The sequence below is a fragment of the Leptopilina heterotoma genome, unplaced genomic scaffold (genome assembly GCF_015476425.1).
Source record: "Leptopilina heterotoma isolate Lh14 unplaced genomic scaffold, ASM1547642v1 Lhet_116, whole genome shotgun sequence".
In the NCBI taxonomy this organism is placed as follows: domain Eukaryota; kingdom Metazoa; phylum Arthropoda; class Insecta; order Hymenoptera; family Figitidae; genus Leptopilina; species Leptopilina heterotoma.
This window is the reverse complement of record NW_025110835.1, coordinates 1,552,906-1,580,481: the sequence shown is the minus strand read 5'-3', so window position 1 is coordinate 1,580,481 and position 27,576 is coordinate 1,552,906. Positions and strand designations below refer to the sequence as shown.

General features: G+C 21.9%; 1 protein-coding gene across 7 annotated transcripts in view; it reads right to left on the bottom strand.

Annotated features, from left to right (window-relative positions):
* Window positions 1-27,576, bottom strand: part of LOC122509526 (complexin) — a 577,926-nt gene that overhangs the window by 60,043 nt on the left and 490,307 nt on the right. The window lies entirely within an intron of this gene.

Here is a 27,576-nt window from a genome sequence, read left to right as displayed (position 1 = left end):
GTAATTTATTTTTATTTTCTAATTTCGTTTAATTGTATTTTTAAACATTTAATTTAAAAATTTTATTTTATTTTTAAAAATTAAATTTAAAAATATAATATAAATGTAATAATATAATTTATAAAATATAATTATTTTCTTCAAAATAATTAACAGCAAAAATGTCTTATTAAAACAATTGTTAATATGCAATTATTTTCAAAAATGATAATTTTTGAAAACAATTTAATTTTTTATTTATTTTTTTTTTTGCAATATCATTATGAAATTAATGCAAAAAAAAAAAAAATAAATTTTGAAAAGAAATATTTTTTTGTGCGTTTTCTTCTTCTAGAATAGAATTTCTTCTTTTAAAGCCATTATTGAGAGATTTTTCTCGAATTTTTCTTATATATATAAATGTCCCGGTTAAGGGTGGAATTTTCCAAGGAAAACTACAACGTTTACGTTGGTGAATAGTTTTTCGAAATTGATACGATCGAATGGGAAATCCCATTTCTTGGATTAGCATATATCGTGTGGTTCAGCATGGGTCAGCGCAATGTCATTCTTTTCATTCCTTTCGATTTAATCCCATCGATTTCAGAATTGCAAAAATGGAGAATAAAAATAAGGGAATGCAATGCAACATAAGAGAATGAAAAAAGGAAAGAAAGAAAGAAAAGAAAAAAGGAAACAAGTGAAGTGAGAAATGGGGAAAAATAAATGGAGGAAGAGAAAAAATATAAATAAAAAATGAAAGAAGGAGGGAAGAATGAAAAAAGAATGAAAAAAAGGAATGAAAATGGAAAGAAAGAAAAAATAAAAGAAAAAAATGGAAAGAGGAAAGCAAAAATGGGAAAAAAGTAGATAAAGAAAAATTTTTAAGCAAAGAATTATACAGAAATTTTTTATTATTAATAAAGAAAGAAACAAAGAAAAATACATAAATTAACAAATAAAAAATAAAGAAACGAAAAAGGCAAGAAAAGGAAAGAAACGAAGAAAAATACAAGGGGAGAAGAAAAATAGAGAAACAAAGAAAAATACAGAGAAAGAAAAAAAATAAAGAAACGAAGAAAAAACAGAAGAAGAAGTAAAATACAAGGAAAGAAGAAAAATTAAGAAACAAAGAAAAATACAGACAAAGAAGGAAAATAAAGAAACAATGAAAAATACAAAGAAAGAAAAAAATAAAGAAACCAATAAAAATACAGAAGAAGAAAGAAATAAAGAAAAAAATAAAAAAAATAAAGAAACGAAGAAAAAACAGAAGAAGAAGAAGAAAAATAAAGAAACGAAGAAAAATACAGGGAATGAAGAAATATAAAGAAACAAAGAATAATACAGAATCAAAGAAAAATAAACCAAAAAAAAGGAGAGAGAGATAAAGTTGGCAAGAACCTGAGGAAAAATGAAAGACGAAAAAAGGAGGAGAAAAAGAAAACGATGAAAAAGAAGGGAAAGGGAGTCGAGGATTGGTCGTGTCAAGGAGCAAGAACAAATTGTCTAGACTTTTTTGTCTTCATGCATAAAACATGTCCCGGAGAGTCCGTCGTTAATGCAAACAGACATCGAACTTGCCGGCTTGAGCTTCAAGCACCAACCTCACACTCTCTCTCTCTCTATCTCTCTCACTCTCATCTCCCTCTCGTTCAAAAAGCGCGAAGCATCAATCTTATTATCTATAGGTATCGTCCTTGTCGTCGCCTCGCACTCAGCTATTCCATTTGATTTCGCTTCGATAAATGTTGCTTGTAAGAAAACAGACTTCACACATTTTCCCCACATTTCCTATATACACAAAATATATATAGAATCTTGTCAATTTATATTCCTATAACGATAGAATTCTTTTTAGTAATTTGTCATCTCCATTTTGCTCTATATTTAAATATTTATTTTTCAATTTTTATCTTGAGTCGATTGATATTTAAATTTTTTTTTCTAATAGGGGTTCTTTTATTCTCTGCACACTCAGAGTGTAGATTGAGAAAAATAATAGTGAGACTGTCAATAAAATAATTTCGTTATGATTTTCTCTCTAAATTCAAAATTGGTAGAAATTCGTCCAGTGGAAATTAATAATTAACTATAATAATTTTTGTATTTATTAATTATTCATTTTATTCTCTTTCATTAATTCCGTCTATTCACACTTTGAACAAATAGGTTTTGTGTCAAATAAAAAATTTTGAATATAAGACCTCGGACTGAATTTAGAAATAAAAAAAATTGTTTTAAATATTCGTAGCAGTTGCAAAAAGTCGCAGATTATTTATTTACAAATTGCAAATAAATAAATTTACCATTTTTTTTTAAATTAGAAAAGAGATTTTACAGGGATAAAATGGTGGTTTAATTTCTCCACTTGAGAACGTCATGGTCACCACCAGATGGCAGTAAAAATTCCAAGAATTAATTGAACTGCCACCTAGCGGTGACCTTGGCGTTCGCAGGTGGAGAAACTAAAAATATTTTTAACTTCACTCAAGATAATTTTGATACTTCCCGTAAAATACTTTTATACTTTCCCGTAAAACAAGAAAAAAAAATTTCTATATGGAAAATATGACAACGAAGTACGTTAAGTTCAAAAAAGAAAATTTAGGCCAAGTATCGAATATCAACAATTAGAGGTGATAATTAAGCGGCATGGTTGATAATAATCTCTCTCTCTCTCTCTTTCGTTTATAGTTATACCCGCGCGGTGGTACCCATTGGTAAATTTGAAATTTGGTCGTGTCAGTGTCGATGAGCACTTCCTCTATATGTCGAGGATTCATTACGCACAATCGACAGCCGTAGAGTAGCGCATCTATCAATAATGCTCCATTATTACGATTGGACGAATCAAATCAATTCTGATTCAAGCATCGTGAATTGTTTGACATGATGATTAACACACACACACAAACAAATTTCACTTACACAAATGTGTGTGTCGTCGGTTTTTTTTTCACGACCTCTCTCTCTCTCTCTCTCACTGGCCAATTAATTAGTCCACGGCGTTTGAGAGATGCGCGCAGCATTGAAAATACAGAACTGGAAAATGTTGTTAATTAATTTGTCGAGTGGAAAATAAAAGGAATTCCTTTTTTTTACCCATAGACAACATGTAAATATGCTCTTTAATTCATTCATTATTGGCTTAGAGGGAAATATTTATATTTACAAAAAAGACTACGGATTTCAAATACCATTAATTGAAGTTTAAAACTATAATTATTAATCGTAAATTAATTAATTAATCCATATTTTGTAAATTTGAGTTAAGCAAGAAATTTTCTACATAAAAAAATAATAGGTGACTTTCGTCCCATAATATTTTTTTATTTAATTTTTTTATTTAATTGTAAAATTATTCGAAAGCAATAATTTCTTTTTTAAATATTTAATTATTATAATTTTTCCATAGGAATTAACCAAAAATTTCTAAAATACTTTTTGAAATATTAATCATCTTTAAAAATATTGTTATAAAACATGAGGAAATCGATCATTCCGAGTCTTCGACTCGGAATTTTATTCAATTATTTAAATACAAAAGTAAATTATTTATTCAATCATTTGATTCTTAAAATTTAATTCTTATAAAGAATTTTATTAACAAATTTTTAAATCATTGAATTCTTTTGACGAATTTTAATAAAATTTTTTAGAATAGTTACATTTTTCAAGGAATTTTATTAAAATTGTATTAAAATAATTGAAATTCTGCGATGAGTTTTATTATTTCTAAAAATAATTGAATTATTGAGAAGAAACTTATAAAAAATTTGTAAATATTTGAATTTCTGTGAAATTTGTATTATTTATAAAAATAATTAAATATTTGCGTACAATTTTATGTAAATTGTTTTTAAATAATTGAATTCTTCTGGGTAATTTTATTAAAATAGTAGATATTGAAAATCATTGAAATGAGGAAAATTTTTGAAAATAATTGAAATTTTGACAGGAATTTTATTAAAATTTTAGCGAAAATAATTGAATTTCGAAGAAGAATTTTATAATTTATAAATAGGTATTGGAAATGTTGACGAGAATTTTTATTTAATTTTTGATCATAATTGAATTTCTACGATGAATTTTATTATTTTTGGAGATAATTGAAATTTTGCCAAGAATTTTGTTAAAACTTTTGCGAAAATAATTGAATTTTGGAGAAGAATTTTATAATTTATAAATAGATAATTGAAATTTTAATAAGAATTTTTTTTTTAATTTTTGATCATAATTGAACTTCTACGAAGGATTTTATTACTTTTTTGAAAATAATTGAATTTCTGCAATCATATGCAACTTATCACCAAATTCAATTTTTTTTAGTGTTTTTAACTCAAATTCTTCTAGAAATCCATTATTTTTAATAATTTGTTAAATACATATTAAAAAAAATTTAATTAATTTCAGAAAAATTTGAATTAATAAAATTTTTCAAAAATCTAAGTTCTTTCTAATATTATATTCATTGAAAATCCTTTTCGGTAATTTTATTAAAATAGTAGATATTGAATATCATTGAAATGAGGAAAATTGTTGAAAATAATTGAATTTTAAAGCAGAATTTTTTAATATATAAAGATAATAATAAGAATTTTGTCGAGATTTTTTTGTAAATTTGTAACATAATTGAATTTTGTGATAAGAATTTTATTACTTTTGTAAATAATTGAATTTCTGCAATCATTTATAACTTCTTCAAAATTCAATTTTTTAAAAGATTTTTTAACTAAAATTCTTCTATAAATCCATTATTTTTAATAATTAATTAAATAAATATTGACAAATTTAACTAATTTTAGAAGATATTGAATTATTAAAATTTTTCAAAAATCTAAGTTCATTAAAATTTCTAATTAAATTCATTCAACATTGAAATTTTACAAAATTTCATATTGAAACCGTTTGAAGTTTATTTATTTATGAAAATTGTAAACTCAATTCTTTTAAAATTGAATTAATTTTGAAATATTTAAATAAAATTATTCATTAAATAATTTATTTATTTTATGTTAGTTGTTCAAGATTTAAGTTATGGAAAAAGAAATTTTTGTCAGAAATTGAAAAAATTGAAGGTTCCTGACTTTTTTTCCCCCTGACTTTTCCCTGAATTCCCTAAACCAAAATATATGATTATTATTATTATAATAATATTAAAACTATATATTCAAATTCATATTTTATTTAAAAAAAAAAATTTTAATTAAAAATCTTTAGGTTCTATTATTTTTAAAATTGCTAATTTTATTTAAAGCGAAAAATTTTCTACATAAAAAATAATAGGGGACTTATTTTTTTATGTAGAAAATTTAAATATATTATTTATAATGAAAATTATATTTAAAAGAAAAATTTTAAATTAAGAAATAATTTTTTAAAAATAATAAGAGTGGTAATAAAACATTAGCAGAAAATTGAAAAATACAATTACTATTTAATCCTCTAACGAGGTACTGATTGAATAAGTAGATGAAAAAAAAGATACATTCCCTCACTGCTTATAAACAATATCGTACTCTAAATCCATCATTTAAAAGAATAATCCTTTCAAAAGTGATGAAGCATTATATGATTGGAGATAAAAGTGAAAAATAATCTGACCTAGTGAAATATTTTATTTGAATTCACACCGAATGAAAAATGTTTACCACGCATCATTTCAAATAGATAAAATGTTTCTTATGGAAAAAAAGCAGAAAAAAAAACGAATTGAATTAAACTCCGATATGCCTGACCATTTGTCTTGTTCTACTACTGCAAAGAGCAAAGGAAAAAACTTTCATATTATTATACACCTCGCTATATACAATTGGATCCGAACATCGTACATCAACGTTACCTAAGTTGATATTCGAAACCATTTCTAATTTACGTTCTCGCAATCCATCCATTCGTTAAAAATTCGCTTGCGAGTAATCTATCTTCTTTGTAAAACAAAGTGCGACATTTTCACAAAGCGACTCGCATTCACGTCTCGCAGAAAAACAAGAGCACTATGCCAGTAAAATGTCAAAGAAGAGGAAATTAAAAAAAAAAAACAAAAAAAAAAATTTATCATTATCTTTGCAATAGTGACACTTTTATGCGATCATGTTAAAAACTTCTCATATCAAAAAAAGGAAAAAAAATCTATTTCATCTGGTAACGTTTTTTTTTCCTTTTCTTTAGAAAATAATTTTCCTCTTTGGAAATCTCGGTCAAATGAAAATTTGACTATGTCTCGAAATTAATTCTAATTCTAGAATTTGATTAAATACCTAAGGATGAAAATTATTCGACATAAGAAATTACTTTAATGAAAATTCATTTTAAATTCGAGATAGTAAAGAAAATATTTAATTTAACTTAATTTTAATTTAATTGCAATTTTTTAGTTTAGTGAAATGAAATGAAATGAAATGAAATGAAATGAAATTAACATCAATCAATAGAAGATTTTATATCGACTTTCCAAACGGAATAAAAATTAATTTATTACTAGATTAAAATACTATGGACGATATATTAAATTATAAAAATTGCACTTCTTTGGGAATAAAAAAAAATAAATAGAGAGGAATAAATTTTCCCAGTGATACAGTGTAAAGGAAAAGAAACTAATCAGTTAATTAGTATTCGATTCGAAGGTGTACGCGCGTTTCACTTTAAAAGGTAATTTTAAGCATTGATGTATAATTTACCTCTTTACTAGCAATCCCCGTTACAAATTAGATAAATGTTTTCTCCCAAGTTAATTCAAACTTAACACGCGCTTTACGGCAATTACAAGCGAGTAAAGGAGGACTTGTGTAGTTCGAACTATACAAGAGTAAAACTATAAATCCCTCGTGAATTTCTCATCTATAATGTAAGAGGGTAAATTGTGATGTAAAACTAACGCACTAAGGGGTAAGAATTTAAATAAAAATAAAATAAACATGAATTAAAAACTTAATTGTTTGACAACTTGGAATTATGCAGCTATTTTATACATTTTTCTAAAAAAAAAATTAAAAAATTATTGGAAAATTAAAATTAGAAAGTACAAAATATTTTTGCATATTTTCTGCTTCTTAATTACAATTCATAAACTAAGTACAATTTTGAAGTATTTTCTAGAATTTTAAAATAAAATTCTTCTTTAAATCAATTATCTTTAATAATTTTTGAAAAAGTTTTTTGAGAATTTTCAAATCCATTTGTTTACGATTCAATTTTATGAAATTTCAATTATTCAGAAATTCTTCAATTGAATACGTATTAAAAAATAAACACTTTAAATAATTTCAGTTAAAAATTCCATTAAACTTTCTCAAAAAAATTTATTTTACAGAATTTGTTTCATAAAAATATGAAAAATTCAGATTTTCAAAATTTTTAACTTGAAACATTTTCCAAATTCAATTATTTCTTAAAATTCATGCTATAATGCTTACAATATTAAAATATTATTTGAATATTTGAATAATTTAAATAATAAATATTAAAACCTAAAATTTTAACTAAAATTCATTTTTAAATTAATTTTTATTTAATTATTAAAACATTTTTAAATCATTGATTTCTTTTGACGATTTTTAATACAATTGTTAATAACAATTACATTTTTCGAGGAATTATTGAAATAATTAAATTATTGCGAAAAAATTTATAAAAAAATTTGTATATAATAGAATTACATATGAAATTGAGGAAAAATTTTGAAAATAATTGAAATTTTGCAAAAAATTTAATTAAAAATTTTTAAAAAATTGAATTTTTCAAAGAATTTTAATAAAAATTTTTAAAATAATTGAATTTTGAAAAAGAATTTGATTACTTTTGAAAATAATTGAATTTATCCAATCATTTATAATTTTTCCAAAATTCAATTTTTTTAAGTGTTTTTGAGTAAAATTCGTCTATAAATCCACTATTTTTAATAATTATTTAAATATACCTATATTAAAAAATTTAACAAATTTCAGAAGAATTTGAATGATTAAAATTTTTAAAAACCTTAGTATTTAGTATTAAACACGTTTTAAAAAAATAAACACTTCAAATAAGTTCAAATAAAAATTCAATTAAACTTTTTCAAAATAATTAATTCTACAGAATTGTTGTTTAAAAGTATAAAAAATTAAGATTTTCAAAAAATTTAATTTGAAACCTTTTCAAAAATCAATTATTTCTTAAAATTCATGCTATAATGCTTACAATATTAAAATATTATTTGAATATTTGAATAATTTAAATAATAAATATTAAAACCTAAAATTATAACTGAAATTCATTTTTAAATCAATTTTTATTTAAAAATTTTATTAAAACATTTTTAAATAATTGATTTCTTTTGACGATTTTTAATAAAATTGTTAACAACAATTATATTTTTTGAGGAATTCGATTAAAATTGTACTAAAAATAATTGAAATTCTGCAAAGAGTTTTATTATTTACGAAAATAATTGAATTCCTAAAAAGAATTTTATTATTTTCGAAAGTAATTGAATCACCGTAAAAATTTTATTATTCACGAAAACAATTGAATGATTGCGAAGAAATTTATGAAAAATTTATAAATAATAGAATTATATGTATATGAAATTGAGGAAAATTTTTGAAAATAATTGAAATTTTGTCAAAAATTTTATTAAGAATTTTTTAAAAATTGAATTTTGCCAAGAATTTTATTAAAAATTGTAAAAATAATTATATTTTGAAAAAGAATTTGATTACTTTTGAAAATAATTGAATTTATGCAATTATTTATCATTTTTCTAAAATTCAATTTTTTTTAGTATTTTTTGAGAAAAAATTCGTCTATAAATCCACTATTTTTAATAATTAATTAAATATATATTAATTTTAGCTAGTAAGTAAAGTAAAATTACCTAAGACAAATTTTTTAAAGGATGACAAAAAATTAGAACAGTAAAAATTTTGAATTTCCACTGGAAAAATTAGCATTTTTTTGTTTCTGCTTTTGCAGTAGTTTATCTTCGAAATGAGTCTATGCGGTCAAAATCTATTTTAAAGTGCGGAAAATGAAAAGTCACGCGATATTCTTTTAGCCCCTTTTGGCACTGACCGATTGCTTTTAGTTCGTGCCGTTATGTCTTTATATGTGTGAATTGAAATATTTCCGAATGAATCTTTATTTATGAATTATGATCGATCATATTTCTTCTCCTGTTATGATTAAGTGAAGAGAAAATGATTTTAATTTTACCCTATGAACAAAAATTCTACTATGCAAAAATACAAATTATTTATTTTTTGTCAGATTAATGCGACACTATCAGAAGCTAATTTTTTTTTTTTTTGAAGTAAATGGAACTTTTATTATCATAATAAAATTTTAAAATAAACAATAAATCCGAATTTATAAGTAAAAAATTAATTTTTGATTTTAATTATTTAAATTTATTAAATTTCGGTAAATTTTCGAAATTTTTCGAGAAAAATCACTAAAACTGAGGAAAATAATTTTGAAAAAATAATTTTAAAAAATTATTTACGATTGGTGCATCAAGTAGTCGTTTCACGAATTTGTCATATATTTACATGTCAAGATCTCATGTTTAAGAGGAATCACAATTGAGAAAATTCTTTTGAATAATATATACGACAGAATTTTTCCTTTTTTTTTATTTTCTATTCCTTTTCTGTAGACATCGTTAGAGAGGAAGCAGGTCATTCTTTTTGGAGGAATCTTGTGGTTCACGAATATATAAAGTCTTTCAGTAGACACGAATCATGAAACTAGGGCAATTTATGCATGCGAAGGGTTTTTTCTCCCTCTCCCTCTCTCTCTCTCTTTCTCTCTCTTTGCCTAGCTTCTATAATATGTGCAACTTGCAAGTGAAACCTCATCTGTGTTCATCGTCGTTTAACACATAACGTGACACGTGGTTTGCAATTTCTCTAGTTACATAATCGATTTGTGTGTCACTTTCAGTTATATTGCTTTTTACCTTGTGGAAAATATTACACGAAAGAGAGAAATTATAATTTTTGGTTTATTCAATGATTTTAATTGTTAATTGCGATATTACAATTATGTGGTTTGGTTAAAAATTAAAATTATTGAATTTTTATGTAAGTTTTCAATTTCATTTTTTCGGTAAATTTCAATTTAATTTTTAATTAATTATAATTTAATTTTAACCAGGAACTAAATTTTAGTTCAACTTATATACTCTCTAAATTCGAATTAGTAAAAGTTTTCATTAATTTTAATTAGTGAGGGACTTTTTGCTTTTGATTTAGTAAATTTTACTAATAAATGGTAATGTCAACTAATTTATCAGTAAAATTTACTAATTCCACAGCAAAAAGTCAGTCACTAATTCAATTATTATCAAAAGTAATAAAATTCTTCGCAGAAATTCAATTATCTTTAAAAAATAAACATAAAATTCTTCTCTGAAATTAAATTATTTTCAAAAATTTTAATAAAATTCTAGGCAAAATTTCAATTATTTTCAAAAATTATCCGCAATTAAATGATTTTTAATATCTACTATTTTAATAAAATTTTTCAAAAGAATTCAATTATTTAAAAAAATTTTCTTCTCAATAATAAAATTATTTTGAGAAATAATAAAACTCATCGCAGATTTTCAAATATTTTTAATACAATTTTAATCGAATTCCTTGAAAAATATACCTATTTGAAAAAATTTTATTTAAATTCGTCAAAAGAATTCAATTATTTAAAAAAAATTTAATAAAATTTTACGCAAACTTTTAATTATTTTAATAAAATAATGAAAATTTCGCAGGAATTCAATTATTTTTATAATTGTAATAAAATTTCTTTAAGGAATTCAATTATTTTCATAAATAATAAAACTCATTGCAGAATTTCAATTATTTTTAATACAATTTTAATCGAACTCCTCGAAAAATGTACACGGAAAAAAATTTGAATTAACTTTTACTACTTTTATAGTAAAAATATTTCTGGTAAATCATTTCTGGTAACTTTGACTACTTTCGGAATAAATTTTGCTACGTTTTTGATAAAATTCTTTAATTTTTTATTATTATTGAATATTAAAAGCATTAGAGCGTGGATTTTTTAAAATATTTGAATTTTGAAAAGGTTTGAAATCAAAATTTTTGATAATCTGAATTTTTCATATTTTTAACAAACAAATTCTGTGAAATTAATTTTTTTGAGAAAGTTTAATTGCGTTTTTTTAAAAATTATTTCAAGTTTTTATTTTCTAACATATATTTAATTGAAGGATTTACAAATAATTGAAATTTTGTTAAAGTGAATTAAAAACAAATGATAGTTTGAAAATTCTCAAAGAACTTTTTCAAAAATTATAAAAAATAATGAATTAATAGAAAAATTTTAGTTAAAAACACAAAAAAAAAATTTAATTTTGGAAAAGTTAGAAATTATTTCAGAAATTCAATTTTTTTTAAGATTCTACGCAAAAATTAAATATTGTTAAAAAATAATAAAATTCTTCTTAGGGATTCAATTATTTTCACAAATAATAAAACTCATCGCAGAATTTCAATTATTTTTAATACAATTTTAATCAAATTTCTCAAAAAATGTTATTATTCTTAAAAATTTTATTTAAATTCATCAAAATAATTCAATTATTTAGAAAATTTATTAAAGGTGAAAGAAGTTAGAGCGAATCGGAAACAATTCGGAAAAATTGTTAACTTCTTTCACCTTTAATATTTAATTACCGAATGATAAATTCATTTCCTTTAATTATTTAAAAATTTGTTGATAAAATTCTTTATGGAAATGGAATTTTAATTTAATTACTCAATAAATTATTTGTTTTTCTATTCAAATAATTAAATTCTTGTAGAATTTCCTAATAAAAATTTATTTAGGAAATGGATTTCAGTTAAAATTTTAGATTTCGATTATTATTCTTAAAAATTTTATTAAAATTCGTCGAAATAATTCAATTATTTAAAAATTTGTTGATAAAATTCTTTATGGGGATGGAATTTTAATTTAATTACTCAATAAATTATTTATTTTTCTATTTAAATAATTAAATTCTTGTAGAATTTTTTAATAAAAATTGATATACAAATAGATTTCAATTACAATTTTAGATAATAATTAAATCTTAAAAGCAATATAGCGTGAATTTTCAGAAATAATTGAATTTTGAAATTAATTTTTTTGAGAAAGTTTAATAGCGGATTTTTTTTATATTATTTGAAGTTTTTATTTTGCAATATACCTACATATATTTATTTGCAGAATTTACGAATAATTGCAATTTCGTAAAAATGATTATTTTAGACAAATGGATTTAAAAATTGTTAAAAGAAGAATTTTAGTTGAAAATTCATGTTTTATAGTTATGAAAAATTGAATTTGTAGTTTTAAGTAAAATGTTCTTTTATTTGACTCTGATTGGTTATATTTTTGTCAGTAATTGGTCCGTAATTTTTCATTTTTGGTCCATAAAGTCCGTATTTTTAAATACTTTCACTGATTCGAGTCTTGATTTTAGAAAGTATGTCAGTTTCATAAAATTTTTATTGAAAAAATATATAAATTCCATTCTAAAAAGACTATTTTTTACAGTTTTAAATCCTTTTTGTCCAGTGTAATAAGTGAAAAACTGGTAAATATTTTCCTCAAGTACAATTCAGCAAAAAAAAAAAAAAAATTCTAATTCATATTTTTGACGCTATTTATATATATATAAATGTATGTGATTATTTAGGTTTTGAATGGAGCGTTAAACACACTGTAAGTGCACTTTGAGGTAAAATGTATGTTATTTGCAGTCTAGTGGTGGTGGGGGGTTTAATACCTTTAATGATATCAAATGTCGCATAAACGTGGAAAGGATGAGAGAGAGAGAGAGAGAGAGAGAGAGAGAGAGAATGGAAAGGGGGACGAAGGGGAGAAAGATGTTGCATAGAATGTTGAAAGCGAAGGGGTGCCAGGGAAAGATAAAGAGGGAAGGGGGGAACCCTCAGGAATAGGTCTGTTAATCTTGTAATACAGTAAAGCTTTCTGCACCCATTTAGAAGATCCTCCGATGTCCTTATTAACCAGCGAAGTGGTGTGTGGTAGACAGAGATTTCTGCGTGTGTATGTGTGTGTGTGTGTGCACGCGGCAAATGAATACAGATTCGCATGGTCGATATTTTCACTTCCAAGCTCAAACGAAGTCGAAACTATTCGTCGCTCATATCTCTATATTACTCTAATGCTCTAATATGGTAAATGGGTATTTAAGTCAAGATGCTGAATTTAAATGGATTGCAAGTGACACATTAGAGAGAGAAAAAGAGAGAGAGAGAGAGAGAGAGAGAGAGAGAGAGAGAGAGAGAATATCAAAAACACTTTTCTCTCTATTATTTAAATATTCCAATTTATTTACTTACTTTTATTACCTCAATGTGCTCCAAAAAGTAAAATTGTGCAAATAAAGAAAATATTTTTTTTACTCTCTAAAAAAGTCGAGGATTTTTAAAAAAATACTGAAAAAAATTAAATTTTTAAAATTCATGCAAGGAAATTCTAAATTTTTGTGTCTTTTTTGTTTGATTTATGAACTATAAAATTATCACGAATTCTAATACAAAACCTTCAATTTTTTCAATTTCTGACATAAATTTCTTTGTAAATAACTTAAATCTTGAACAACTATCATAAAATAAATAAATTATTTAATGAACAATTTTACTTAAATATTCCAAAATTAATTTAATTTTAAAAGAGTTGCGATTACAATTTTCATCAATAAATGAACTTCGAACGGTTTCAATTTGAAATTTTATAAAACTTCAATGTTGAATGAATTTAATTATAAAAATTTTAATGAACTTAGATTTTTGAAAAATTTTAATAATTCAAAATCTTCTAAAATTAGTTAAATTTGTCAATAAACATTTAATTAATTATTCAAAATAATGAATTTATAGAAGAATTTTAGTTAAAAACACTAAAACAATTGAATTTTGAAGAAGTTACAAATGATTGCAGAAATTCAATTATTTTCAAAAGTAATAAAATTCTTATCACAAAATTCAATTATGTTAAAAATTTACAAAAAAAATCTCGACAAAATCCCAATTATTATTATCTTTATAAAATATAAATAAAAAAATTCTTCTTCAAAATTCAATTATTTTCAAAATTTTTAATAAAATTTTTGTCAAAATTTCAAATTATTTTTAAAAATTAAAAAAAAAATTCTCGTTAAAATTTCAATTATTTATTTATAATTTATAAAATTCTTTTCCGAAATTCAATTATTATTCTTGCAAAAATTTTAATAAAATTCTTTGCAAAATTCAATTATATTCATAAATAACAATATATTCATCACAAGAATTCAATTATTATTCAGAAGTCATAAAATTCTTCGCAGATATTTCATTATTTTCAAAAAAATTTTTAAAAATCCCCGTCAAGATTACAAATACATAACAAATTTCTTCAATTATTTTCAAATATTCTAATAAAATTCTTGGAAAAATTTCAATAGTTTTCAAATAGTTAAATTATTCAATATCCACTATTTTAATAAAATTTTAAAAAAAAGAATCTAATTATTTAGAAAAAAATTTTGATAAAATTCTTGCTCAAACATTTAATTATTTTTTATAAATAATAAAATTTCGTAGGAATTCAATTATATACAATTTATTTTTTATAAATATCTTCGCAATAATTCTATTATTTTCATGAATAATAAAATTCTGCGTAGAAATTCAATGATGATCAAAACTTTAAAAAAAAAATCTCGTCAAAATTTTAATTATCTATTTATAAATTATAAAATTCTTTTTTGAAATTCAGTTATTTTCGAAAAAATAAAATTCTTGGCTAAATTTCAATTATTTTCAAAAAATTTCTAAAAATCCTTGTCATGATTTATATTATCCTTATAAATAACACATTTCTTTAATTATTTTCAAAATATTTAATAAAATTGTTGTCAAAATTCCAATTGTTTTCAAAAATTTTTATTATTCAATATCCACTATTTTAATAAAATTTTCAAAAAGAATCCAATTATCTAAAAAAAAAATTTGATAAAATTCTGCGCAAACATTTAATTATTTTTTATAAATAATAAAATTTCGTAGGAATTCAATTATTTACAAATTTTTCATAAATTTCTACGTAAAAATTCTAGTATATTTTTATTAATACCTAATGAAATTATTTTTAAAAATTCAATTATTTTGAGAAATAATAAAACTCATCGCAGAATTTCAATTATTTTTAATACAATTTTAATCGAATTCCTTGAAAAATGTAACTATTCTAGAAAATTTTTTAAAATTCGCCAAAAGAATTCAATTATTTAAAAATTTGTTAGTAAAATTCTATATGTGAATTCAATTTTAAGAAAAATTGAATAATTCATAAAATTATTTATTTTTGTACTTAAATAATTGAATTCTTGTAAAATCTTTTGATATAGAAATTGATTTAAAAATGAATTATAGTTAAAATTTTTAATTTAGATAATTTTTAAGAAGTTATAGTAACAATATTGTTATAACATAAAGTAATGATTTTATCACTCGGTCATCTATTACAAAAGTTGTCGAATTTCAGAAAGGTTAATCCACCAAAAAAATCTTTGAATTAAACGTATTTTTTTGATCAAAAAATTAAAATAAAACGTATTTAAAAAATTTTTTTTTTAATGAAATTTATAGATTTTATTACAGTAATGTTGTACAATAAAATTGAAAATACTTTCTTTTTAAATAAATTTCTATTTCTGGGGAAAAAATAGCTTTTTTTTATAATTGATTTTACATTAGACTTATGGTACTAATCTGGCATTAAAAATCATCCTTTTAGAGTACCAGATTTATTCAATATTCTCATATGTTTTAATATCTTAATCCCCCCTTTTACGGGAGCTTTTGTATAATTTAAGCTTTATTCTTTTCTTTCATACTTCTGCCTCTCATTAAATGATAGAAACAGGGAGTAAATTAAATGTATAAGAGAGAAAAAAGCGGTGAGAAAGAAAGAAAGGGGAAAAATAGAAAAAAAGGGAGAAAAAAAAGAAACAGGAGAAAGAAAAAGATGGGGGGAGAGAAAGAGACGAAATTGATTCAAAAAAACGGAATTTTCACTCAGACGAAAAATTTTCATTTTTAAGAAACTTTTCTCAAGTGTATATCGCCACACAAATTGAGTAATTATTAGAATTAGAACTTTTTTAATTTCTCCTGACTATGGAAAAAAAGGAAAGTAACTAAAACAGTGATTTTTCTCTTTTTTTTCTTGCACAGAAAAATATTCTCATTAAAAAAGAAAATATAGATGGGAAAAAAATTAAAAAAACGAAATATTCATTTTTAATTTAAAATTTCTTTTTCCTTTCTATTAAATTCAATGATAATGATAATTATTAAGTGAACAATTAACAGAAAAAAAGGACAAAAAGAATTGTTGATATAATGAACTAATTAATTTACCAATTAAAAGCATCGTCGGTACTTGGTTGCAGAGAGAATAATCTATTATATACGGAACCCACTCCTAAATGTGATTTCGAATTTTATGGGAAAGTGTGTGTGAGAGTATGTGTGATATATATAACACAATATGCAAATTCTGAAGCGATAAAACGTGTTGAAAATATAGTAATATATATAAGGACAATGTGTGTGAGGAAATACTGGCCTTCATGAATAAAAAAAAATCTACCTATACCAATGGATAGTAAAAAGAGAGAAAAAAAAAGAAAAAAAAATTTTTTTTTTCTCTAAACTATATTATAACTGTATTGGTAAATCTATATATACATTATAAAGAATTTAAAAATGCAGCTCGAGACTGAACTCTATTTTTCAATAATAAGCATTGAAAAAATGTTTGTGCGCTACTCAAACGAAAACTGAATGTATAGAGGGTAGTCTATTGAAAAAGCTGTTTCAAAGCCACTAAAAGTTCATTTCAAATATACTATACACAGAAATCAGTATCTAAAGTTCAGTGAATTTTTGAAAACAGAAAAAAAACTTCTCTTTTTTCGATTCTTTTTTTCGACTCGCTATTATTTTTCAAACACACAAGTGAAATATTTAATTAATTAATTTTCCATAAATTAATAAAAGTAATTTTTTTTTGCTTTTAATTATCTTTATTTTCATTTATTATTTTTATTTTTACATTATTAAGTACTTTTTAACTGAAAGGATTTAAATTCGTAAATCCCTTATAAATAAATAAAATATTTCACTTTCAAGGAGCTTATAAAATTTCGTTCACAATTTACTTCAAATAATCCCGTGTACTCCAATTTGAATTATTTATTATCATTTTTATTTCAATAAAAATTATTATTAACATTATTATTATCATCTTTATTATTATAATTATTATTCATTTTTTTTTAAATATATTTTTTCTGTTTTTCTTTAAATTTAATTACATGAAGATATTTCTATTACAGCAATTCTAAATTTTTTTAAAATTCAACATATTTTCGAAATTTTTAATTAAAATTCTTCAAAAATACGATTATAGGTATTTCAAAATAATTTTTAAAAGTAAACAAATAAAATTCATTAAATTTATTTCAATGAAAGTTGACAAAATTTTCAACTGTTTCAATTTTTTTAAAATTATTTTCCGAAATATTAAATTAAATTATTCAAAAATTCATTACTTTTTGTTAAACAGAAAATTTAAAAATTTATTCTTATTTATTTTTCGACAGGAATTAAAATTTCAAATAGTTTCAATAAAAAACCTCATGAAATTTAATTATTTCTAAAAGTTGCAACTGTAATTCTTCCAAAATTCAATTATTTTTTTAGAATTTTCGATTAAAAGTATTTTTAAAGAAAAAATAATGTGATTAATAATTTTTTTAAATACAAATTTTAATATTTTCATACTTTTCCTTCCCTTAAATTTTCAAAGAATTTAATTCAAAAACCTTTTTAAAATGTAACTAATTTCTAAAATTCCTGTTATAAACGCTTTAAATATTCAATTATTTGCTAAAATTTTAACTGAACAAATTTTTTTTTTCAATTGCTATCAGAATTCGACTACGAGAATTGAATTATTTAGATAGAATAATAATTTTTGTAAATCCAATTTCGAAATTAAATCTTTCAAATTTCAATCACTTTTGTAAAATAAATTAAAATTTGGAAATACTTTCAATGTAAAACCATAGGAAAAACTTTTAATGAAATTTTAAACTACAACTCTTTCAAAATTCAATTATTTTTTTAGAATTTTTCAATAATATTATTCAAAACTTTTAATTTTTAAGAATGCTAACAAAGTAATAAGTTTTTACATTTAAATATTATATTATATTTTTACAGCAATTAGAATTTTAAAGACTGAAATTTAAAAACTTTTTGAAATTTAATTATTTCTAAAGAATTCTACTTTACCACTTATTGTAATTATTTTCTAAAGTTTTAAATTCTTTTTCAAATCAATCCTTATCAGAATTCAGCAAGGAGAATTCAATTATTTAAATACAGAAATAAATAATTCATAGAATAATTAATTATTTTTAAAAATTGCAACTATACCTCTTTATTGAGTTTTTGAAATTTAAATTTTCTTACTCCACTTATTTTATTTATTTACAAATTATAAATTAACTGTCAAACTTTTGACATTGCAATTCGAACTATAAAACAAAAAATTTGAATAAAACAACACTAACTTCAGGTGAGGACAGATTATGTCGATTATTGTAATATTATTATTATTATTATTAGTATTAAAAATATTAAAAATTTAAAAAAATATTTAATTAGTTAATTAATAAATTTTAATAATAAAATATTAATATTAATATTAATATAATTCATATATTAATAAATATTAATATATGAATAGCTTATTGAATAATCAATAAAAAATATATTAATATTTAAAAATGAATACTTGGCAATTAATAAATATTATAAACACGTTCGAAAAATAATAAACTGAAACAATAAATTCGTGAATTTTGCAATATAAATAATTATCAATTGCAATGAAAATATTATATGAAGGGGATTTTAAAATTATATTATAATAATCTTTGTTTATTCGTGTGTGCGAGAATGGTTAAATTTATTTACGCGGATTTAAAATATTTTAACGATTCACTGTATATGAAACTGTTGATAAATTATAAATTTCATATAAACATTTTGAATTTATTAAATAAATGGGGAGAGAGAGAAAGAGGTACTTTATACAAAATATGAACCATATCTAGCTATTTGGGAAAGAGAGAGAGAGAGAGAGAGTGTGAGAGAGAGAGAGAGAGAGAGAGAGAGAGAGAGAGAGAGAGAGAGAGAGAGAGAGAGAGAGAGAGAGAGAGAGAGAGAGAGAGAGAGAGAGAGAGAGAGAGAGAGAGAGAGAGAGAGAGAGAGAGAGAGAGAGAGAAAAGACTTATGCGTTGAGTAATATGGTTTTGTCGAATGCGTTTATAAATTTGGGATTATCGAAAACGTGAATTTTGCGGCAAATCGAGAAATTCTCTCCTGGTTTTGACCAGTTTGACCGCTTTTCGTTGGGACGGATATAGAGATAACGAGGAACCGCCGCGGCCAGAGCTTTTGTGAACTTTGATGTCAGGGGTTTCCTATAGGTTTCGATTCAGGATTTACACTCTCTCTCACACTTCCCCCCCCCTCTCTGTCTCTCGCAAAGTTTGACTAAACTTTAGAACATTTCCTGTTTGCATTGTCTAAATTGAATACGTGTGCTAACTCCATAACATTTGTACATGACTTTCAATTATAGATCAATTAAACTGTTATAGATTGTCGGCAAGAGAGGGATTTTTTTCATGTAAAACAAATGTTTCTTTATTAATATAAAAAAATTTTTTCTTTTATTTTTAATAAAATTTTAATAACAATATTGTTTACAAACTCATTTTTTTGCTTTTGGGAAGAAAAACATTAGAAATTTCCTTTTTCTTAATATTTTTGTAAAAAATTCTCAATTTTCATCAGGAAATAATTTGCATCAATTCTATTTCTTAATTTCAATTGTTTTAATAAAATTCAAAGTTTTTTTTAAAAATGAAGGAAAAAAATGTTTATAAATTATATTTGTCAATAAGAAAATTTAATTGAAAATGAAACTGAAAATTTTTTAATTTTTAGAAAATAAAAAAAAAATTGTATTGAAAAAAATATTCTGTTACATTTATTCACGAATTTCTTTAATTGTAAAATTATTCGAAAACAATAATTTCTTTTTAAAATATTTAATTATTATTATTTTTCAGTAGGAATTAAAATTCATCAAAACATTCAAATTCAAACCTTTTTGAAATTAATCAAGATTAAAAATATTGTTATTAAACATAACGAAATCGATCACTCTGAGTCTTCGACTCGAAGTGATCAATTTCTTTATGTTTTATAATAATTAAAGAGGATCGAGTATTAAAATCATTATTTTATATTATAAAAATATTGTTACTGTAACTCCTTAAAAATTATTTCATATTCTATTATTATCTAAAATTTAAACTAAAATTCATTAACAAATATCAATTTTTATTATAGAAAATTCTACCAGAATTTAATTATTTAAATGCAAAAGTAAATTATTTATTGAATAATTCAAAGTTTCTTGAAATTTAATTCTTATAAAAATTTTTATTACAAAATTTTTAAATAATTGAATTTTTTTGACGAATAGTTACATTTTTCAAGGAATTCTATTAAAATTGTATTAAAAATAAATAAATAATTGAAATTTTGCGATGAGTTATTATTTATGCAAATAATTAAATTATTGAGGAGAAACTTATAAAAAATTGGTAAATATTTAAATTCCTGTGAAATTTTTATTATTTATGAAAATAATTAAATGTTTGCGTAGAATTTTATTAAAATTGTTTTTTAATAATTGAATTTTGAACAAGAATTTTTAAAATTTTTTTTTTGGTAAATTTTGAACATTTGAATCCATTATTGTTAATAATTAATTTATTCAATAAGACAAAAAATTTAATTTACGATATATTAATGTTAATAATATAAACATTAATATTATATAATTAATATTTATCAACAAAATCGTAAATATGATTAAAAAAAAAATAATTTTGCATTCCAAAAAATGCGTTTAATTCAAAGATTTTTTTTTTTTTGATTAACAAAAATTGTTACTGTAACTCCTTCAAAAGTATCTAAAATTTAAACTAAAATTAATTCTCAAATAAATTTTTATTAGAAAATTCTACGAGAATTCAATTATTTAAATACAAAGGTAAATTATTTATTGAATATTTGAATGTTATTTAAAATTTAATTCTAAAAAATGATTTTATTAACGAATTTTTAAATAATTGAATTCTTTCGACGAATTTTAATAAAATTTTTTAGAATAGTTACATTTTTCAAGGAATTCTATTAAAATTGTATTAAAAATAATTTAAATTCTGCGATGAGTTTTATTATTTCTGAAAATAATTGAATTATTGAGAAGAAACTTATGTAAATATTTGAATTCCTGTGAAATTTTTATTATTTATGAAAATAATTAAATATTTGCGTACAATTTTACTAAAATTGTTTTTAAATAATTGAATTCTTTCGGGTAATTTTATTAAAGTAGATATTAAAAATCATTGAATTGAGAAAAAATTTTTGAAAATAATTAAAATTTTGACAAGAATTTTATTAAAATTTTAGAAAATAATTGAATTTTGAACTTTTGAAGAAGAATTTTTTTATTTATAAAGATAATAATTGGGATTTTGTCGAGATTTTCTTGTAAATTTTGAACATAATTGAATTTTGTGATAAGAATTTTATTAGGTTTAGGAACACAAAAAGAAAAATTCGCTAATTCTTCTCCATTTATAAAATTGAACGCGAAAAATCGAAATAATTTTTCCTCTGAATTAAATTTCTATATATTCCTGTGTGTAGAAAAGGGAAAATATTTTTACATACGTAAAATACATGAATAAATACTCTGATCTATATTTATATATAAATACAATAAAAATGCGCGGGAATATAAGAAAAAAAAAGTCATACAGAAAAATATTTTTCATGAAACTAATATTTAGCGTATTATTTGAATTTTATACGTGATCGGATTGAAAATGGTTACATTATATTGATACTTTATGCAGGAATGAAAGTTTCTTTTTTTTTCTTCTCTCTGTCTCTGAATTTTGTTTCAATAAGATTAGCGTAAAATCGGATTCAAATTGTCGAACGTGACTATCCTTTCTTGAGTCAGCAAAAAGTGTCGAGAAAAAAAATGATCGTTGAAAAATATTCTTTTTTCTTTTGTTCTATTATATCATATATTTTAAAGAAAAAGGAAAATAATTCTCTTCTTCTTCTTCTTCTTCAATGCACTTCTGATAACTTTTCCACTTTTGAGATTCTGTATATTTAAAGTCACATTAGTGGAAAGTTTGAATTTTCCCTCTCTCGATAAGTAAAAAAATTCTCACTTTAAAGCAAAAAGTTAAAAAATATTTATAAATATTTACAAGTTTATGATATAAATAATAAAAAACAAAATTTCAAAATTTTATATCATTTGACATTAAAGAAGTGTACAACTTTTAACTAGCGAGTAACTTTAAAGTTATTTTAATGTTTAAAGAATTTTTAATTTCTTCGAAAATTAAAATATTTAGATTTTAAAGTCACGAAAAAATCCAAAAGCAGTGGAAAATATTTTAGAATTTCAACTGCTGAGAAATTTTTTCAGTTTCCCTTTTTTTTCGTGTAGTTAACAAAAAAAGAGAATATTTTTCGAATGAAAATTTATGGTGTTTGAATTTTAATGAAAAAAGAAAATCTGAAATTTTATCCTCTTTAATGTATGATTCATGAGAACCTCGTTAGAAAAAGTCTCTAGTGACATGGTTTACCAGTTCGGTTTGCCCGCAATTTTGATGTCTGATATTCCCCGTCTTCCCAAGGTATAAAAAAAAAGAAAATGATGATTTGTGGATACTTTTGCGTGAACTGTGTAAATTTTTATTTGATGCTTATACGTATACATCATGTGAAAATGCCAAAAGAAAAAAACTTGGGATCAGTGGCGTTATTAACTGTAAAAATTTTCGCAGAAAATATTATATATATATATAAGGAGAGGGAAATAATGATTTATTCCCGAGATGCTTCAGAAAAGTATTTATTTCACTTTGAAAAAAAAATGATATCCAATTAATGTTTTATAATTTATATATTTTTTCGTAATTCTATGCCGGGGAAAAATTTACTCAATTTGTAATAATTGAATATTACATTTCTTTATAGAAAATTATAACCATGAGAAATGTGATACATTTCAATAATTTTACGGGGAAAAAAAATTAATTGTGGAAATTTAATTAATGAGAATGTATTTATTAAATTTTTATTAAATAAAATATATTTTTCACTTAATGAAAATTCAATACTTGCTTGAAATTTGATTCAGAGAAAATATTTTCCTCTCTATAGAGAGAGAAAATTAAAAAAAAAAAAAAAAAAAAATTAATTATTATTAAATATTATTATTATTATTATTATTATTATTATTATTATTATTATTATTATTATTATTATTATTATTATTATTATTAATTATTATTATTATTATTATTTATTATTATTATTATTTTTTTAATTTTTGTAAATTGAGATTTTGTAAATTTTTTCTGATATTTTTAATATATCTTTATTTTAATTTCTCACTATTTAGTTATTTACTAAGTAAATTATTATTATTTATTATTGTTCATAAGTAAATTATTATTATTTTTAGTAATTAAATTATTATCGATTATCATAGTTCCCCTGTGTTTCTAAAATTCTGAACTTTAGTTTAGAGTTTAAAGTTTAAACAATTCGTTTATTTATTTTTCAATTTCAAATTTTATTATAAAAAACAAATTGGGTCACGTATTAACCTTTTTAATTGTCCGCATTAAGTTAATTTCGTTTATTGCTTAAATAACGAAAAAAATAAATAAATTATACCGATAATGTGAATGAAAAATCTCAATAATAAGGGAATTGATGATAATAATTTATAATGTGAAAGGAAAAGCTCTCGGTTGACAGAGAAAACACAATATTTTATTTGTTAGCAAAGAGAAAGGTAATAAATGGAAAAGTGAGTGTTGATTCGGTAAAAATAAGAAGAAAAAAAAGATTGATGTAAAAAAAAAGTGGAAGTAAATAAACGGAAAAAAGTATATAAGCGAAAGAGTTTCATTCTTATGTTCTTATGTTCAGTTGGAAGTGACAGTCAATTTTAAATGTAAATATGACGTCTTGAAATACTCACGTACGTTTTTTTCATCTCCTCTGTCAGCTCTCTAATATTTAAATTCTTTTTCGAATCAGTAAACGATTTAAAAAAAAATAGAAAATATATTTTTAAAAAAACGTTTTTTTTCAGTAAAAAATAAATTAAACAAATTTTTCTATTCCTATTCATCAATTTTTATTTATTCATTTTTATTTTTTCTTATATTCATTTTTATATTTCTTTTAGAAAAAGAAGAAAAACAATTAAATAGAAAATAGTTCCATTTAAAAAATATATTAATTAGCAAATGTTTTTTATTATACCTACAAAAATATGTTAAATTTTTACCTTTCAAAAAATGTATTCTTTAATGCTCATTTTAAAGAATCGAAAAAATTATTATTTAACAATGATAAATTGAACAATTATTTTTTCTTCTTTTCGTTTTGTATAAAAAACGATTAAAAATAAATAAATAAGTTTTGAAAGGGTGGAGAAAAGGAGAATTGCCGGTTTGAAAGGATTTCTAACTACATAAAAACGCTTCTCTGGAGAATATAAATGCCTTAACACGTTTTTCCAGAGGATGAAAAACTGAGAAAAGTAAAAAATAAAAAGAATAAAAAAAAACTCAAGTTAAGTGATACATGAAGGAAGCATTATTTCCACTACTTTCGAGTCATATTTTTCCACACTGACAATGTGCTAAGATATACTCAAAAAAAAAAAATGCAATAGAAATTTGGATTTTATTTTCTCTCTCTTTACTCTTTCTACTCTTTTTTTTCTCTTTTCTCTTTTTTCACCTTTTCATATATTGAAACGAAAAGCAAAAATAATTTCACAAAAATTCTGTTCAATTTTTTTTTTATATTATATACGTAATATATATATGCATGTGTATATATATTGTTTCCCCATTGAGTGGATATGTCATGTACAAGCAACATTTTTCGAACTTTATATCTATCGATAAAAATCTTTATCCAATGTACGTGTGTTGTGAATTTTTATGCAAAATATATCGAACACAATATGAATATATAGTAATGCATTTAATTCACATGCCAGGGGAGAAATTTGTATTTTTTTTCTTATTTTTTTTTTTCAACGAAAAATGGCAATTTATGTTTTTGATGATTAAACGAATTGTTCTGAACATATTTTTTTTAAAGAAAATATTGTTTTAGTATTTAACCAATATTGTGTATATATTTTTTAATATTCTTTTATTTTGGAAGTGGGACAAGCTCTTCTCTTATATTTTTTTATGGATAATATTACGTATTTTTTTCAATTTAAAATTAAATTAAAGATAAAAATATTTTTTTCAGATTAAAATGAAATTAGAGGGAAAAAATCCAGTTCAAAAGTTGAAAAATTTATATATTGTATTTTTCTTTAATTATTTATTTTAGTTTATAACTTTATATATTTATTTTTAACACAAGCGGTGTTTTTTACATGGAATTTCTTTAATTTTTTAATCACAATTAAATTAATTTTGAATCAGAGTTGAGAATTTAAAAACGAAAAAAGAAAACCATTTTGTTTTTCAGTTTCCTTATTTATTTTTTATTTCCTTATTATTTTTTTATTATTATTGCTATTTTTTCTCTATTATTCAACTCAGTTTTCATTTATTGAGTTTATCTTTAGTTGAATTTTTATCAAATCGAAATTTTACTTTAGGAAAATTTTTTTCACTTATTAATTAAAATTATTATTATTAGGTACTTGAGACACATTTTTCTTACTTATCAATTTAAATTATTTCTTTCATGTACCTACGATTATTTAATTTTTCAATTTATTTTTAATTTTTTAAAACAGAGTTCTAAATTTCAATAAAAGTCAGAAAAACAATATTGAATTTTTTTTATTTACTACCAACATTATAATATGTTTATGTTTTGAAAATACGTTTTTTACGAACTTTTTTTACGTTCTTTTTTAAAATTATTTAAATTTGTTTTAAATTTAAATTCAAATTTAAATTCACATTGAATTTGTTAATTAATTGATTTTTGAAATCAAAGTTGCATATTTTAAATACAAGAAAAATGTTAAAAATTATTTATTTTCCAAAGAAAGTAGTTTATTTTTTAAATAATTCAACAAATTTGAACACATTTGATTTTTTAAATAAAACTTAAAAATTCCAACAACAAAAATATTAAAACTGCTTTTTTAAATTATTTATCATTTCCTGGAAAAAAGAAGTTTTTTTTTATCTTTTAAATTACTTTTTTTTTAAATTTAAAAATTAAAACAAACGAATATTTCATAAGTTTAAACATGGTAAATTTATTTTGAAAACAAAAAAGTTTATTCCAAATGTCTCTTCTTAACTTTTGAGCTGCATTTGACTTTTTAAATCCAAAAGATTTCAAGAAAGAAAACCTGGTACTGTATTTTTAATATTATTTATTTATTTCACTGATAGAGAAATTTTTTCTAAGTATTTTTTTACCTTTAAATTAAATTTCGTTTTTCAAAGTTAATAAAAAAATAATATTCCATTTTCAGAATTATTTATTTACTACATAGAACAGGAAATGTTTTTTTCCAAACGTCCTTTTTCAACTTTCGAACTGCATTTGATTTTTGCATCAAACTATACAAAATTCCAAATAAAAAAAGTATTTTTTAAAATTTATTTATTTTACGAAAAGAGAAAATGATTGTTATTATTTTTTTCAAACTGAATTTAAAAGTTAAAAAATAATCAGATTTTTTTAAAGTTAACAAAAACTTTTCGACTTTAATTTATTTATTCTAAAATCAATTTTGTTTGTTAAAGGTGAAAGAAGTTAACAATTAATTCAATTTTGTTTGTTATTATTTCTTTTTTCAACATTTTCCCTTTTTTTTGAACTTTTGAATTGCATTTAATTTCCGAAATCAAAGTAAAAAAAGTTCGAAAAAGCAATTTTGCCTAACAAGTGTTGGACTTTTTTTAAAGTACATAGATATTTCGATTTAAAATGAAATTAAAGTTTGCAAATAACAAAAAGAAATAAAAACGATGTTAATGATCGATTTCCGTGTTCTCGTTTTTTTTTTCAACTCAAATTTAGTATTTATTTGTCCTTCTAGATTTTCCTTGAAGAAAGCTAATTTTTTTTTTTTTTGGCAAAGTGTGTCACGGTCAGAGAAAAAGAGTGAATAGGGGAAAAAAAGGGTAAACTGTATATATATATATACGTATTGTAACCAAAAAGGGATTAGTCCCTCCTGATTGGCCGGAGGGAAAGTTGGCAAAGGGTAGTTACACGACCTATCCCTCTGTATATTACTCGCTCATGGTCACTCACACGTTCTCTTATTCGAGAAACTGCACAGTTTGCATTTCTCTTAGCTAGCGTGTATTATTTATCA